Here is a 15,804-nt window from a genome sequence, read left to right as displayed (position 1 = left end):
GGCCCCCAGCCTGCATCCCGAAGCAGTCTGCAATAAAAAAGACCTTTTATTTTTTTTTTCGACGCCTTTCCTCCTTCTTCTATCTCAGTCTACCTAATCTGATTGTAGCTGTGCTGAAAGTAGCATTTTCTCCCTATCACACCATCTCTAATGCTCCCTCATCTTCCTCCCCTTCTCCTCTCTTCCCTCTGTCCACTAAGCAGAAAATGGGCCCTGTTGCCATCCCAGCTATTATCTGTGCGAGCTATCTATCTTGATAATTGACTAGTAGGGGTAAATTGTGAGGCTGATCGCTGTGACGCTAATACATTCTGCCAATCTGACACGCTCATAATCCGCCGGGCTGGCGTCCCCACCCCGCAGCCGTCACGGCGAGGCGAGAGGTTTGACATGTTGGATACGTCATGGATACACAGCAGGCCAGTGTGTGGGTGGGGAGGAACACTTGAGCTAAATTAGGCATCCGGAGCATTTGAGTGGGCATACAGGAAGAGAAAATTGGTGTAAACATGCACAGACTCATGTTATAGAAGCAGACTGGCGCAGATGGATGCAGCCGTCACTTTGTGATGGAATAAGCCCATCTGGAGGAAATAAATCATCTTTACATCACGACCAACTGTTTCTGTATGCTGCTGATTGCTCCGCAGCAGTGAATGCAGTGGAAGTGAGTGACATGAGCAGGCGGCGTGCTGCGTATCTGGGGCAGGAGTAGTGATAAGAGGATGTCGAGGATCAGTGCCACCTGGCGTGACATCTTTATTTGGCAGCAGGAACTCGGGACATTTAGGGTTCATCTGTGAGACATTTGAAACTTCTGGCTTCTTCCTGAGAAACTTGACAGTTGGAAAATATGTTCACCTGGTTTCCAGCAGGAGGCAGCCTCGGAAACTGTTGTGCAAAGACAGTGAAAGATACAGTTCTTTGACCGGCCACTAGAGGCCTGCTCCAAAGACGAGTCAATCTCCAAAGAGCTCGTGTAAAAGTGTCAGAGAAGTTTGACACTCCTCTCAAAGATTTCCTTACAGCTGGATCTTATTTTCTGTTACTTTTATTTATCTGCTTTTCTTCAGTTCTGTTTTAGTCGTTACCTGAGTGTCATTAAAATTAGGGCGGGTCTTCATGTAAACATAAGGATTGGATGATATATTTTACCTGTCAGGATGTCTGCAGCAAACCCCAGCCAGAAAACAATGAAACATACTGATGTTTCTCAGGATCTTTTATTTATGTTCGTTCTTATCCGTTCTTTGAACATAGACATACACTGTTTTCCTTTAAAACCCTGGGCAGAAAGATAGCATAAAAGTAAGCCATCATATCTGTAAGACATCTTCAGAAAACACAAAGACATTACTGAAAAGTTTACTTGGATAAACCGTTATGCTTTATAACCTTTACAATACCAACAACCACAGCTAAGCGCTAACAACTAAGTATGGATAAGATGAAAAGTACGTTAGCTTTAACGGTGCTTTTAGACACACAAAAATCACAGAAGACAAAGCAACAATACCTTGTCCCCGTCCCAGCGAGGCGCTAAAACCTCAGAAGAATCTTAAATGATGAAGAACAATGTTATGGTTTCACTCGTTCACTACTCCGGTGAAATAACCTCTTTCCATTTTGTTTACATGTCAAGTCGCCCCTTTTTTTTTAGCTTCAATCTTCACTTCTGCTACCAAAATAAAATACTCTTATTTGAAAGTGTCATAAGGAATGGATCTGTTTTGATCATTTACAATCTCAGCCAGTTGTTCATCATGTTGGGACATGGTGATTAATTGGAAATGCTTGTGGGCTTTAACCTATGTATGACATTTCTCATCTATTGAGCTTCTTTAAGGCTGGAGATAAAAAATTAAATGGTCCCTAGAAGAAAATAAGATGAGCTTTCTGGGCATGATTTCTGACAGTTTTAACCCTTTTACCTACTGACGGCTAAAACTGGTCAAGACATTTCTTGATGCTGTAAAATAATCTAAAAATGCCCAGTGTCTGAGTGCTGTGGCCCATCTTTCTAGTCGTAGATCAACTTTTTAAGATCTGTTTTTTAATTATTGCACATGGCATGGAAGTTTTAGCTGTTAAAAAATAAAAAGATAAACACAAAAAGAAAAATGATACATGATTGTTTTGATTGTGCAAAAACTTAAGGAGTTGCACCAGTTAAGTATGTTTTTGTGATTGAGGTCTACATTTCATGCTTGTGATTACATTATGTAACATATATCAGAGGAAAGCCCATAGCTTCATCGCTATTGAAGTAGGTAAAGGCTAAGGCAAAAATGTGGCCTGTGTAATACTCAGGTGACAAAGCGTTGAGTTTTAAGCAGAGGTGTGAAAAATTATTGATATTGCAATATATCACGATACTTTGGCCTGTGATAAAATATTGACATTTCAACTCTTAATATCAATTTTTTTGTTAGAATAGGGATTCATATTTTACCCGAGTTGAAAGTACGTCTTCCGCACTTCCACTGCAGTAGATGGCGCCAAAGAGTTACTCCGCTATATGTTTCCCTTAGACTGTATAATCAATATAATCCCACATTTATTCAAAATATTTTATCCCTAAACTTGATTATGTGGGTTTTGATGCTGTAAACATCAATGTTTTCTCTCTCCTCTCGGGTCAGTTACTGTAAAATCATTTTAATTTCAGTTTTTGCAGCGTAGTAAACTGATAAAATCATAATCATCATGTTTTGTGAAATATCAGATTCTTTATGGGTAACATTGGTTACACCAAGTGACATTTATCAGTTTCAACCAACTTTGACCACGTCTTTCACCCAATAAATTCTTTGCAACATTAGTTTAATGTTACAGTCGTTTACTTGAAAAACTTGATGCACTTGATGTTTTCAAGTAAAGTGTTTGTATGAGACACTGCATCTGACTTTCTTTACGGCAAACACAATAGAATAAAAACATTGTTTTCAATCCAGGTAGAATATTGCAACATATCACAATATTGTGCTATTGTGATATTATCGTATCATGATGCGTGTCGAATCATGAGGCTCTTTTTAAAACTTACCTCTAGTTTTAAACCTTATCCATTTTTCCTTTCTTCTTGCAATGCATCCTCACCAACGTCTTATTTTCCTATGTGCGCGATCAGTAGCATGTAATATTTAACATTTTGAATTCTTTTGTAATAACCCAAAACCAAGATAACATAAAGTGACGCCTGCAGGTCAATAAATGTCAGAATGAGGAGGTGAAATGTTTAACTTAAAGGATGGATGTACTAAAGGACTTTTCTCTGATCACCTTCAGAGCGTGTGTCAGACGCTGCAGGATATGAGGCGTGACAGTGACACGAGATGAATACAGATGGAGATTTTATACTGATTAGAATATATTCAGCCAGCCCGCACAGGTATCATCCTTCTGGGAAACACTAATGCCATCCAAGAGGGGTTAAGGTCAGGGCCAGGTTATCTGATATTAATATCTGCAATCAGTGAGCTCTTCAGTGTTTGTTCATCAGTTCATGTGCATCGAAATCAAACACCCTGATTGGCTTCTCTCTGCAGCCGTGACGATGACATCCATTCTTTTCAGAAACAGAGAGCGTTTCATTTCATTTTAAAGCTGGCTGCAGGGATTTGCTCCATTCAGACACGAGGGGATCATCAGGGAGGTCTAACACTGATGTCGGGTGATAAGGTCTTGCTTCAGTTAATCCCAAAGGTATTGGACAGGCTGGAGGTCAGGGCTCTTTGCAGCCAGTGGAGCCAAACTGAGAGAGGTGGTGTGTGTGAAAGGAGATAGTCCAAAACCTGCAGATGTAATATTCTGTGCTTGAAAAATATGTAGAAAATGACTTAAATATTATTGTTTTGCAGATCTTTGGTAACAAATCTTCCCTGAATTCACCCAGAGGTTAGTTTTGTAATTTTTGCACCAAGATAATCAGGTTTATCTTCAGACTCTCAGCCACTTTTGCAAGAGGAATAGTGGAGTTTTGCGAGTTTTCATCAGAAAAATAAAAATCAGCAGCCTGATCCCAACATAATGCAAGCTTAAGTAACACAAGTGTGGCATTTATTTCATAATGTCAGCAACTGTAGGCAATTGAGTTCTTTCTGAGGCGTCTCTGTCTCCTCAAACATGCAGCACACAGCCCGTTTTAATACACTGCCAGAATTTTGCAGATGGGCTAAAGGATCGTCTGAGTCACTGACAACATTTGCATAGTGCATCTTCAAGTGTTGCCAGAAATGAGAACACAAAACTTCAAATGCAGCTGAAGCCTCTGCACAAACAAGCCCGCCTCAAAAACAGCGTGTCAGCGGCGAAATGACACTGAGGTATTAGCACTTCCTGACTGACTGTATAAACAACACGCACGCATGTCTAAATAGCACAGCTGGAGTGGCGGTGGGATCACACAGAGGAGTCACTGCGGCACAAAAAACGTGGCATTTTTCTTTTTATCGACCTTACAGTGCAGGGAACAGAGCGGGAGAGGCATGATAGAGTTGTAGCAGTCATTAAGGGCAAGAGTGCTCTCTGCTATTCTGGCTTATCTACTGCAAGGTGGAGGCAAGGGGAGGGTAATTCTGCTCGGGGCTCATGTGCAAAGCCGAGATACAGAACAAGAGGAGAGTGGAGGGAGAGGGGGAGAGATAGAGCCGGTTCATTTGCAGCTCGTCCCCGTAGACCAGAAAGGATTATACTCACAGAGAGGGAGGAGAGGAGGAGAGGAGGAGAGGAGAGGAAGGCAGAGGGAGGGAGATGCACAGGCTCTGTCTTAGCACACACTGAGTACCCTGCCTCCAATCTTCCACACTGCACTGTGCACTCTCCCCGTCTCCTCCACAGCACTCTCTCCTCTCTCCCTCACACACACACTCACACACACACATGTGCAGACTCAAACACACCAGTGCCATGTAGAGGCTCGGCCAGAGGGGGACACCAACCTGCACAGGACCAGGAGCCAGGTACGCTCACTCCTTCATTCATTCCTTTCTGCTCAGATTTGGCCACGTTCTGCAACCGGCAGATTTTTCTGGGTTGTCGCTGCCACTCACTCTCTCTGCAGAAGACTCTTGCAGGCTGCATGCAGCAGGATTATCCGGCTTCTTTGCATAGCCCCAAGAGAACCAAAAAAAGATATCAGAGAGGGAGAGGGGAGCCAGCGAGGACAGAGAAGAGAAACTAAGAAGTGTTTGGTCATTTAGGGCACAGAAAGTATGCAGGGATGGGCAGCTGGCTAACCTGAGTCGACCTTCATGTGGGCAGCAGTGCTCTTACTTTATGCACGTTGAAATAGTCTGTGAGACAGCGTCCACAAAGACTTTCTCATCAAAACCGGGACTTAAAAGGCACATTTAAGCCCCCTACTTTCCAACTCTTTCCATCTTCTCTCTCCATCCCTCCTTCTCCAGGGCCATATTAAAAACCCGAACATGCTCTGGGGACTTGCTGCAGTTGGTTGAAATGCAAACTGAATATTCCTCCTTCTGAATTTCACTCTAACCTTAGCTTTAGCTGCTCTCTGCTGATTTCAGTGCATCTGAGAGGAAAGGTGTTTTTTTTTGAGGTGTGTCAAGTTTGCACACTGAACCCTCATGTGACTCACAATCAGTTTTTAAGCTTTGTGAGGTGGATCAAGCCCTCTGTTTTTTTTTTTTTTTCATTCTGGTGGATCCAGTGACTCACAATCCGGGGCTTCAGAATTCACTTTGATGCCGGTTTGATATCAGTTTGTTCATCTGGATACTGCAGGGGCCTCTCCTCTTTCTGGGAGATGCTGGGATGAAGTTTGTGCAGGCCTGGAGAGGAAACGCACAGCAGCTCTTTCTGAAGCTTTAATCTGAGTCATTGCTGACGTTTTCCTTCTGATTTCTTTGATCTCACTCTTACCAAAGAGTCAGGACGGTCTGACAAACAGCTCGGAGATAAGAAACCAATCCTAGTGTTCTGATGGAGCCTTTTAAAAGAGCTGTAATATTACTCTGTGTCAGAAGTTTATTATGTAAGTGTGAGCTTCATAATTAAAACTGTTGCCCTAGTTTCTGTCACAGTCGGGCTGAAAATCTGCTGTGTAAATGTCTCTTTAGAAACTCAAATCTCATCACGCTGGTGGTACCTGTGCTCACCGAGCTCCTCGGTGCTCTTATAAAAAGTTATGGGTCCTACTTTAAATCCACTGAGCTTGTCATTGGGAAGGTCTTTGTTCTGTTGACAAACCGTAAACCCACAGGTAATAACACCTGATGGTAAGAAACGCCTGTGAAGCTTGGAGGTTTTATTTGCAATGAATGAATCAATACATACTGCCACGTTAAAGTTAACAGACCTTAATGAAACTTCTCGCTCCTCCAAGTCTTTAGAGTTCGATCCAAATTATGGAAGGAGAAGAACCGAGTTTGTCATTTAGCTGTTGATAAATATTAGCCTTAAGGTAACATTTTTGAGTTCCTGCAGCCTAAAACACATAGATCCAGTGTTTAAATGGATAAAAAACCAACACACTAAAAAAAAAAGGAAATCTTATCAAGCGGTTTTGCCTTATATTCAGTAGAAAATGTCTTTTTAGACTTAATATGAGACACATTTACCTGACCAATCCAAAAAAATGTTTTGTTTTAGGTTTTTCAAAGACAAATGAGGTCTGAATTTCTTGTAACTAGTCAAAAAAAATCTGCTAATGTAACAAAAGAAAAGTTACTTGTATCAAGACATTGTTCTGGTTTCAAACACATTTTTCTAGCTAATATTTCTTGTTCCATTGGCAGATTTTTTACTTGTTACAAGAAATCTGGACCTCAATTTTGTCTTGAAGTAACTTAAAACAAGACATTTTTCTGGACTAATTAGTTGAATGTGGGCCATATTGAGTGTAATCAGACAATTTTAACTTAAAATAAGAACGTTTTGATTGGTCAAAGGGGGCTGCTGGCTGAGCTGCTGCTCACTTTTAATCTCTAGTTGGGTAAACTTTTTACATCCAGTGGAATGTGATCGAAAATCAAAGGAATTTGACTTTGAACATGAAAAATATCTGCGGGAAATAAATGCATTTAAATATCAAAGTTGTCACTTCTTGAAACTTTGATAATCTTAAGTCAAACTTGTATCAGTTCAGTGAAACTTAAGACAGAGCTTTAAGTCACAGGCTGTTTGAGAATGAGATTAATTTTTGGTTCAAGTGTTAAAGACGACGTCAAAACAAGCCGCTCTTCCAATTTTCAATATTTTATGAATCCATTGCGCATCAGGCAGACTACACAGAGAAAAAAATGACTTTATCACACATTTCCCCATCGTGCAAAGAAACCATGAAACATCTAAAGCTTGTTTGAGTTCCGGTAACACCTGGGGGTATGACTTAAGTCAGATGACAGGATGCGTTTATTGTTGGAAACCCTTTCATGTTCAGAATATTAGCAATAACCCGGTTGCACACGGCCATGTAAACACCAATTACCCTTTAAAAAAAACAGAATATGCTCATATTCCAGTTCTTAAAACCCGAAAATCACCCCTAGGTTATTCCTTTTCTAACCTGAATATTTGGTCATGTATTCGCCTATTGGGATATCCCCATCCAAAGGAACATTTGTGTTCTGTGCATGTTCTGTTAGCAAGGAGTCTGTCTTTTGAGTACAGGAAGTCCACCGTGCCACTGTTACTATGGATACAGGAAGACAAAGTAGAAATGATGTGCATTACGTCACAACATTTTCCATACATCGCTTTTTTGATCAGTGAAAAAAGGAATAACTGATTGCTCACACATGTAAAAGGCTTATTCCGATTTCAACCATTGACTGAGTCTGTAGACATCAGTTATTTTTTTCTGCAGAAGGAGGCGGAGCCTGTCAGAGGTTTTCATTCAACATCAGGCTTGTAACTGACTGTAGGTGGCAGCAGTGCTCTCTGTGGGTAAGAGATCTGACATGAGAAAAAGATGTCAGAAGAAGTCAGAAAAAGTTGAGGCAGCTCACAGTTGAACAGAGAATGTGTTGGGGTAGTTTGGAGAGAAAGAGCGTTGGGGTGTTGAGTAAAGACGACGGAGATCGAGGAGAGAATCATAAGATAGAGCTTCTGAGATGAGCGCTATCCAAAAAAGTGTGTTTTTTCTCTGTTTTTTTTTTTTGGGATCAAAAACAGAAGAGAGACATGAAAGAGGAGAGCCTACTCCATTTTTCAAGGTTCTGTTGTTTACATAATCATAGTCTTGAAGGATCAGTCAAAACGCTCTAAAAATGGCGGGCGGCCAGTCGTTAAATGTGACCTCCCCGACCTGCCTCCTCTCTTAAGTGTATATTATTGTATTTATATGAACTTGAACTCAAACCAAAATGACAAATTTTTCCCAGAGTTCTGATCGCAACATTCATACCAACAAAGTTAACCCCTGCAATTAAAAATAATCTATTAAACTATCACCTATCAACGAGGTGAAACTGCTGCTAGAGAAATGATCCTCACAGATTGATTACTAGTTTAGAGGCTTAATACACAAAGTGGTGTAACCATCATAAGGCAAATTTAATCAGGATTTAATAATACAGCAGCATCCAGACTCACTCAACACCTTGATAACGAGTAATTTACAGCAGTCTTTTAAAAACAGATTGAAAAAAGTGGATCTGCTCTTATTTTTTTCTGAGTAAGTCCCTGAAACGGCTGATTGTCAATCAATGGGAGTATTGTAAGTGTAGAAAAGTGAAACCTTTTATCTGACGGCTCAAAGCACTTCTTTGGTTCACAATAATAACCACTCTATGTTTACGCTCACAGCACAGCTCTCAGGAGCAATTTGAGGCTGAGTATTATACTCAGACGCCTCAGAGGAGGAAGACAGATGCCGGACCTTTGTGGTCACAGCTGAGCCGTACCAGGTTTGTTGCTGTGCACAAACTGTCTGTGCGTCATGACGCTTAAGATAACATCACCCAAGAGCGAGTGATCTTGGAAGGAGATGTCAAAATGCTGAAATATTGGAGGCATATCACTGTCCTTACTGTGAATTTTTTGACACAAAGATCGCCGCACGACCTGATTGCTGAGTTCAAAACTTTGCAGCCCAAGAACCACGTTCTCACACTGCACATCCACACGTTGGACTCTGTATCCTTTTTCTTCTATGGTGTTTGGGAGTTGGACTCTTGTATCCAGTTCTGCAATGTCAAAAGGAGGAGAAGAAAAAACCCAGAAGTGGGATACGCACACCAAAGATGCTCAACAAAAATAAACACACTGCCTTGGCAATTTGTGCCATTCTTTGTGAAGAGACAACATAATAAAAGAAGAAGAAGAAGAAGAAGACGTGTATAGACAAGGAATTGGCTGGGCAGACGTGGGCAATATGGCCTCTCAGTTCTTCAGTGAAAACAGGAGCTACACAGTGACAGCTAAATTGAACTTTAGACCAACTTCTTCCACACTCCTTCTGGCCCACACTACGCTCTGCTTGTGAAAGTTGCCTGGTGCTCACAGCCCAGAGTGGCTCCAAATCACTAGCCAGACTCTTCTCCTTTGTTGTGCCCAAAAGACGGAATGAATTACCTAATTCTATACAATCCACAGAGTCCCTTTCTACTTTAAGAGATGTCTGAAGACTCATCTGTTCAAGAAACATTAAAGCTCTTAATCTGACCCTTCTCCTCTTTGTCCTCAGGGGTAGAATGAGTCAGAAGGTCTCAGGCCCAACTCTTCGTGAATTTTCGGCACTAATTACTGAATTTTGTTGAAGGTTTAAGTATATTTTTTGCTGCAATTGATTGTGGTTAGTTGGCTAGATTATTCTACATTATTTAAAAAAATATACATATACCCTGCACTCAATGGCAGCACCTGCAGCTAAATAACTTGTTGTACTTTTGTTGCACTAACTAGGTTTTCCCTCTGTCTAAATTCTTGCTTGTGTTTTTGCGCATGCTCTGTGCAAGAGGTTGAGGCAAGTTGGCTCTTGGTGCTGCTTCTACTGTGCAATACCTTCCTGAGGAGCGACCAGTAGGGATGCCCTGATCCAACTTTTCTGGTTCTTATACCGATACAAATACCTAGGCTTTGGGTATCGACTGATACCGATCAGATACTTGTGTTTAATAATAACCAGCATGCCCTACGGTGGGATAAGACTGGTCATGTTTTAGGTGAAAGGCAAAAAATGAGTGCCTAAAGTTAATATCTATTTAAAATATAAAATATTTAAATGTTTACCAGCAGTTTGGTAAAAACCATGCTTCAGAATGTGCAGAAATAACTGTTGAATTGTATTTTTTTTAACCTTGAAGACTGGTAATTCAGCAGAAAACAAAGAGAGTACATCAGAGGTAACATTCCCCCAATACCGATCCAGCTTTGAGGGGCACCGATACACCGATACCTGATACCAGGATCAGTATTGGGGCGACCCTAGCAACCAGGATTTCAAACATGTTTGATTTTCTTGTGATGAGTAGATCTTTGATCGGGAGCACGTCATGAGGTGTCAATCTCAGCTTGTTACCCATCGATACTACACGAAGCATGACACACGACACGTGATTGAGCTGAAATTCCGTATCCGAAACAATAGTCACACGAGTTGCAAATTGGCTCAAAAGGAGCTGCAGTGTATCCCCAGCTTTAGAAGTATATAAAACCTCAGCTCACTTTATTTAAAACTCTCCTTCACTTATCTCACAAACCCACGGTATGATTCCCCTGTGGTGCTTAAATTACCTGAACTCCCACGTAAATCGTCTCCGATGCACGCAGAGCATTAACCACCACAAAGACACTTAAGCTTATAAACTGATCTGACACATCAGGCTTTAGGTGTGACTACTGTATGGATCTGCAGCAGCAGTGCACACCCTGTGTATGGGTGCAGAAGTAACCAGGGTTGTTTTCTGGAGTTGGTTTTATTACACTGTAGTGGAGAGATGTGAGAGAAGGAGAGAAAGCAGAAGACATGTGACACCCCCAACGCTGCAAGAACATAACCCACAGAGCCAGCAGGGCACGGCCTCCTGTTAAGCGTATTGTGATTGTGTGTTTGCCCCCCCTGAGGGAGTCTGACCTACAACAGACAGTAGTATCAGCGCTGGCCCGGAGCCCACTGAGCTGTCAGCCTCACATGCCGGGGGCTGAGAGGAGACGGGGGACACGAGCAGTACGGAGGAGATCAGGGATAACAAGCAGAGACGGAGGTAGACTGTCTGCCTCTGTTAGAGGAGAAAGCACTGAACTGCATCATTCTGTGGGTTTGAGATGTGAAAGTGAGAGTCGTCTGGAGTTTATAATTCGTACCAAACAGTGGAAAGTTTCCTGCTATCAGAGTGTGTGTGTGGGCGCGGGTAGATTTAAGGCTGTTGTTGTGCTGAATACACATCCACTTCACACACAGGTTGGGTCACAGCGCCAAGGTTTAAATTGACTCCTCTGCGTTACATGTGGGCTGACAGATGAAAGAGTTTCTGAAATGGCAGGTAGACGAACATCCCGCTACGTGTCGGAATGAGTTTTGGGATATCAGTGCTCATGGTTATTTATGGATTTGTGTATTATTTGTATAAGCAGTTGGTGCTTATGGCAGAGGGATTTCACTATCTGCAGAGCAACTTCAAGCTTTGAAATTCAGAAATGTGCAGACAGACAGACAGACAGACAGACAGACAGGCAGCACAGGCTGATGTTTCCGCAGTAAAACCGTCTTTTGAAAATCCTCCTCAGCTCGCTGGATTCCCCTCCTGCCTCTCTGCGTCTCACAGCACATCGCTCTCGTTAATTGCCTGGCCCACTCCATTCTTCCCATCCCAGTGACTTATGACTCCATGCACCATGCTGCCAGTTAAGAGATGCTTATCCTCAAATCAAACCAGGAAACAATCTGCGGGCGGAGCATATTTACAGACTGTTGTATGCCGAGAAACGACCAGTTAAAGTCGATTATTTTGATTAAGGACACCATCTGCTTGTAAACTATGATTTTACACCCTCAGATGACCTCGCAGCAGCTGGTAGACGCTGGTTGAGAGAATCAGTTTACGATCTCCTCCTTTCATTTAGATTCTGTCTTTCTTCAGTCATTGTATTCAAAGCTTACCGGCCTTCAGAGAGACCATCTGCTGGGCTTGTGAAAAAGCAGCTCACGCAAGTATGAACGTTTTCATAGCACTGTTTAAAAGTTACGTTCAGCTCGTTTCTACGGATGTCTTTCTGCACTATCTTCGTTTAAAGATGTTGCAAAACGTTAAGCCAACGACCCTTGTCCACAACTGTTGGGTTTCACACTTCAAGTTGTGATATTTTGCAGTCTTTGGAAAAGCTTCTGCTGATAAAAATGGAAAGATCAGGCACGTACAGAAAAGAGAAACTGCTGGAGATGGGGCAGGACATGCTGCTGTGTGAATAAAGAAAGAAAACATTCAGGAAGATCATCTGAAGTTATGTGCAGCTGTTTTTTTTCCATCATAGTTCAAGGATGTTGCTAAATGTTAAGACAGTATGTGCCTTATCTACGACTGTTGTTAGGCTAACATAAAATGAAGGGAAGTGTTTTTTATGGCAAGTTGTAACATTTTGCAGCCTCCAGCCCTTTGCATACCTACGACGGCGTATTAGGGCCAATAAATAAATAGATAAATTAAAAAAAATCAAGAAAAAAACTCAAAATTTTCGACTTTCTAAAGTCGCAAATTTACGACTTTAGAAACTCAAAATTCAAGTTCAAAGTTCAAGTTCATTAAGTGGAAACTTTATGATTTAATAAACTAGTAAATTTGCGAGTTAATAAAGTCACAAATTTGGCCCTAATACGCCGTCGTAGTTATTTACTTCACTGCAAGATGGACCGAATTGTAAGCCTCATAAGATTGTACTTTGGAGTTGCTCTCAGCAATAAGGAGATACTACTGGGTTGAGCCCAGAGTCATTGCATTCTCGCGGGCTCTGAAAAGACGTTGTCGTGCCATGGGGCTGTTCAGAAGAAAGCAGCACACTGTACTTGAGGAGGTGTTTACTTTTATCCTTCAAGAAGTTTAACGCAGCAGGCAGATATGGGAATATAGGATAGAACTTTATTAGTCATTGCAACAAGTACAACGAAATTGCAAACATATTGCAAACATAGACGATTCTCCGAGCTATACAGATGGGGTGTGTGGTTCAACAGGACACGAACGAAAGTGCGAGTCGTTGAACTTTCCTCCTCAGGAGCATTTTATTAAAGGAATGAAAAAAAGTAAACAGCCGATTTCGCGCTTCTGCAGCGGAGACCAGAGCAATCGATTACAGTTTATAGTCCACTGTGACTTCTCAGTAGATCACAGATGAACAAATAGATCGTATAAAGACACATGAAAACATCTGACATCTCCCATATCTGTCACAAAACAACCTTCAATTTTACCATTTTTTCATCTTAGCTTTTTTCAGCTTATCTGTATCTCTCAAGCGTGGCATCCCCTGCGCCTGTGCATCAACTAACACCCGGGACTTGTCACAAACCAGTAAATTTATGACTTTACAAGGTAATAAATTTGTGACTTTTTGAACTCGCAAATTTACTAGTTTATTAAGTCATAAATGTTCCACTTAATGAACTTGCAAATTTTTGAGTTTCTAAAGTCGTAAATTTGCGACTTTAGAAACTTGAAAACTTTGTTTTTTTCTTGAAAATGTATTTATTTTTTTTCATTCTTTAGTGGCCCTAATACGCCGTCGTACACACCATATTTTTTGTGCAAATATTTCACATATTATTTATGTTTTTCAAACCTACTGTCTTACACCAGCAATGTTCTTTCACTGAGCAAAATTGCGGCTTTTATTTTGGACCGAAATCGATTTTTCCAAAGTTTCACTTGCGTAGAGTGCACATCCGACCAATCAAAACGCTTGTTGTTGACATATCACATACCCTATTTTATTCACACATTTTTTCTTTAGATATTTAGAATATTCAAATACAGGATTTACTGTAAATTTCTAAGTCACAACATTATATTAGAAGACTTTTGCTGCAGCTCTCAAGGTAGAATAGAGAAAGGTAAAAATTATATCTACATTTTCTGAATGAAACCAGTGTTTTTATGTACAATAAAACTAATAACCAACAACTTTTTACAAACTTATGAATTAATTATAAAAGTAAAAATCAATAAATTCCTGTATAAAGACCAAGTTTAGTTTCTATGTACTATACTTGTAGTATAAAGACCAAAGCTTGAGTCTCAGGAGGATAAAGAAAACAGAAACCGTTGGAGGTGGGGCAGGACATGCTGCTTTATATACAGAGACGAGAAGGTGCATAAAGAGCTGATAGAGCACAGTTCAAACATAAACCAACCTTATAACAGAGTTTATGGTTAACATGGGAGTTTCATTGCTGTGGAAATCTGATCCTCCAGAGACATTTCCATCTGCTTCCTTTACTTTCCCTTTGCTAAAACAAACCACACTCAGATATTTGTCTGTGGCGGTTTTTCTGTATGAAGCTAAAGAGTCATCTGACTTTAATAAGACGTACACTAAGATGTTTGAAATAGACTCAGGCCTGCTGGGATAATAACTCCTAAATCTATTTACCTGCATACCAAATTCCATCAGTACACGGTGTAATTTCCAGTCCCCCGGCACTTTGTGTACCCAGAGTCTCCGGGGGAAATTAATATCCCATCACCTGAAGAAACCCAGAGCAGAAAGACGACCTTTGGATCCTGGAGAGTGTTTATACTCTTTACTTTCAAACTTTGAACAATTCTTATACTTCACAGTGTTAATTTAGCTCAGACATACCAAGATTCTGATGATCTGTCTCAGTATTTGTTTGATAAATGAATCATGGTCGTCTGATTTCAAAGACTCAGTTGCCCTAGTTGCAGCTTCGGGTATTTTATGTTGCATAAATAAATGCTGAAGAGTTCCCCTTTTTGAAATGAGACTTCCACAATTAGAGTTGAGTGATGGACAAGAATAAAAACGGCATTAAGGCTCAAACTTGACGTTTTCACTTGACTGCTTTTGGCTTTATGTCCGTAAGAAAATTCTTTGAATTGGTGAACATGTGTCATTAGGGAAGCTTGATTTTTCAAAGCTTCAAAAAGTGGCAAACACTGTTGCACCAAAATGAAATTTAGGGCCAATCCTAATCATCATTTTTACCCCTTACTCCCTCATATTACCCGTTTGTCTAATACTTCCCCTCTGTTTTGAGGGCAAAGGGGAAGGGGTAAAAAAACACGTCTTAGACACGAGACACCACTTGATCCCGGCTATTTCATCACCCCTAAACGCTCGCTGATTGTTGTAAAACAGACACATTTATACAAACTGATGATAAACTGATGTCAGGTTATGGGTAACATGACAAAAGAGATAGCTAAGCCATGAAAAGCGAAAGTCAAGGGCACATTTCGGTACTCAGAAGCTACGTTATGTAACCGTAGGCTGTATATAGAGTGGACAGCGTGGCTCCGCCATTTACCATTGTACGGTTTTAAAGCCAAAATACCCCCGCGCAGTAGAGACAATGAGGGATTCTGGGAGAATCTTAGTGGAGCCGGGTGACAAAAATATAATTTTATTTTTCTTTCGAGAGTCTAATCACTTCTTGACTTTACCTCCTGATATATTTTACAACCCCGGAAAAAAATACAGGAGAACAGCAGCTGCCAGTCATCGTTAAACGTAAAATCGTTGTTTTTAACCTCGGAAAACTAATGAAATGAAATGTTTCAGAAAAAAGAAGACTTGAATAAAAGACAGCCAAATAATATCTTCAAAGCACCACAACAATCAGACGTGAGAAACATTTCTTTGAGGTGTATTAATTTTTTAAAG

The 15,804-nt window shown here is 40.8% G+C and overlaps 1 protein-coding gene across 3 annotated transcripts in view; it reads left to right on the top strand.

Annotated features, from left to right (window-relative positions):
• Window positions 1-15,804, top strand: part of LOC141784802 (SRC kinase signaling inhibitor 1-like) — a 136,852-nt gene that overhangs the window by 20,562 nt on the left and 100,486 nt on the right. Inside the window, exon 1 of one of the 3 annotated variants that reach the window (XM_074662686.1) lies at window positions 4,700-4,961. The exons of the other annotated variants lie outside the window; for them this stretch is intronic. The gene's annotated coding sequence lies outside the window, so the exon portion shown is untranslated. Of the gene's footprint in view, window positions 1-4,699; window positions 4,962-15,804 lie in introns of those variants that run through there. 3 annotated transcript variants of the gene reach the window in all.

Source organism: Halichoeres trimaculatus, unplaced genomic scaffold (genome assembly GCF_033239565.1).
Source record: "Halichoeres trimaculatus isolate MK-OKI-2021-1 unplaced genomic scaffold, fHalTri1.1 fHalTri1_scaffold_23, whole genome shotgun sequence".
NCBI lineage: Eukaryota > Metazoa > Chordata > Actinopteri > Labriformes > Labridae > Halichoeres > Halichoeres trimaculatus.
This window is presented reverse-complemented; position numbering and strand designations above follow the sequence as displayed.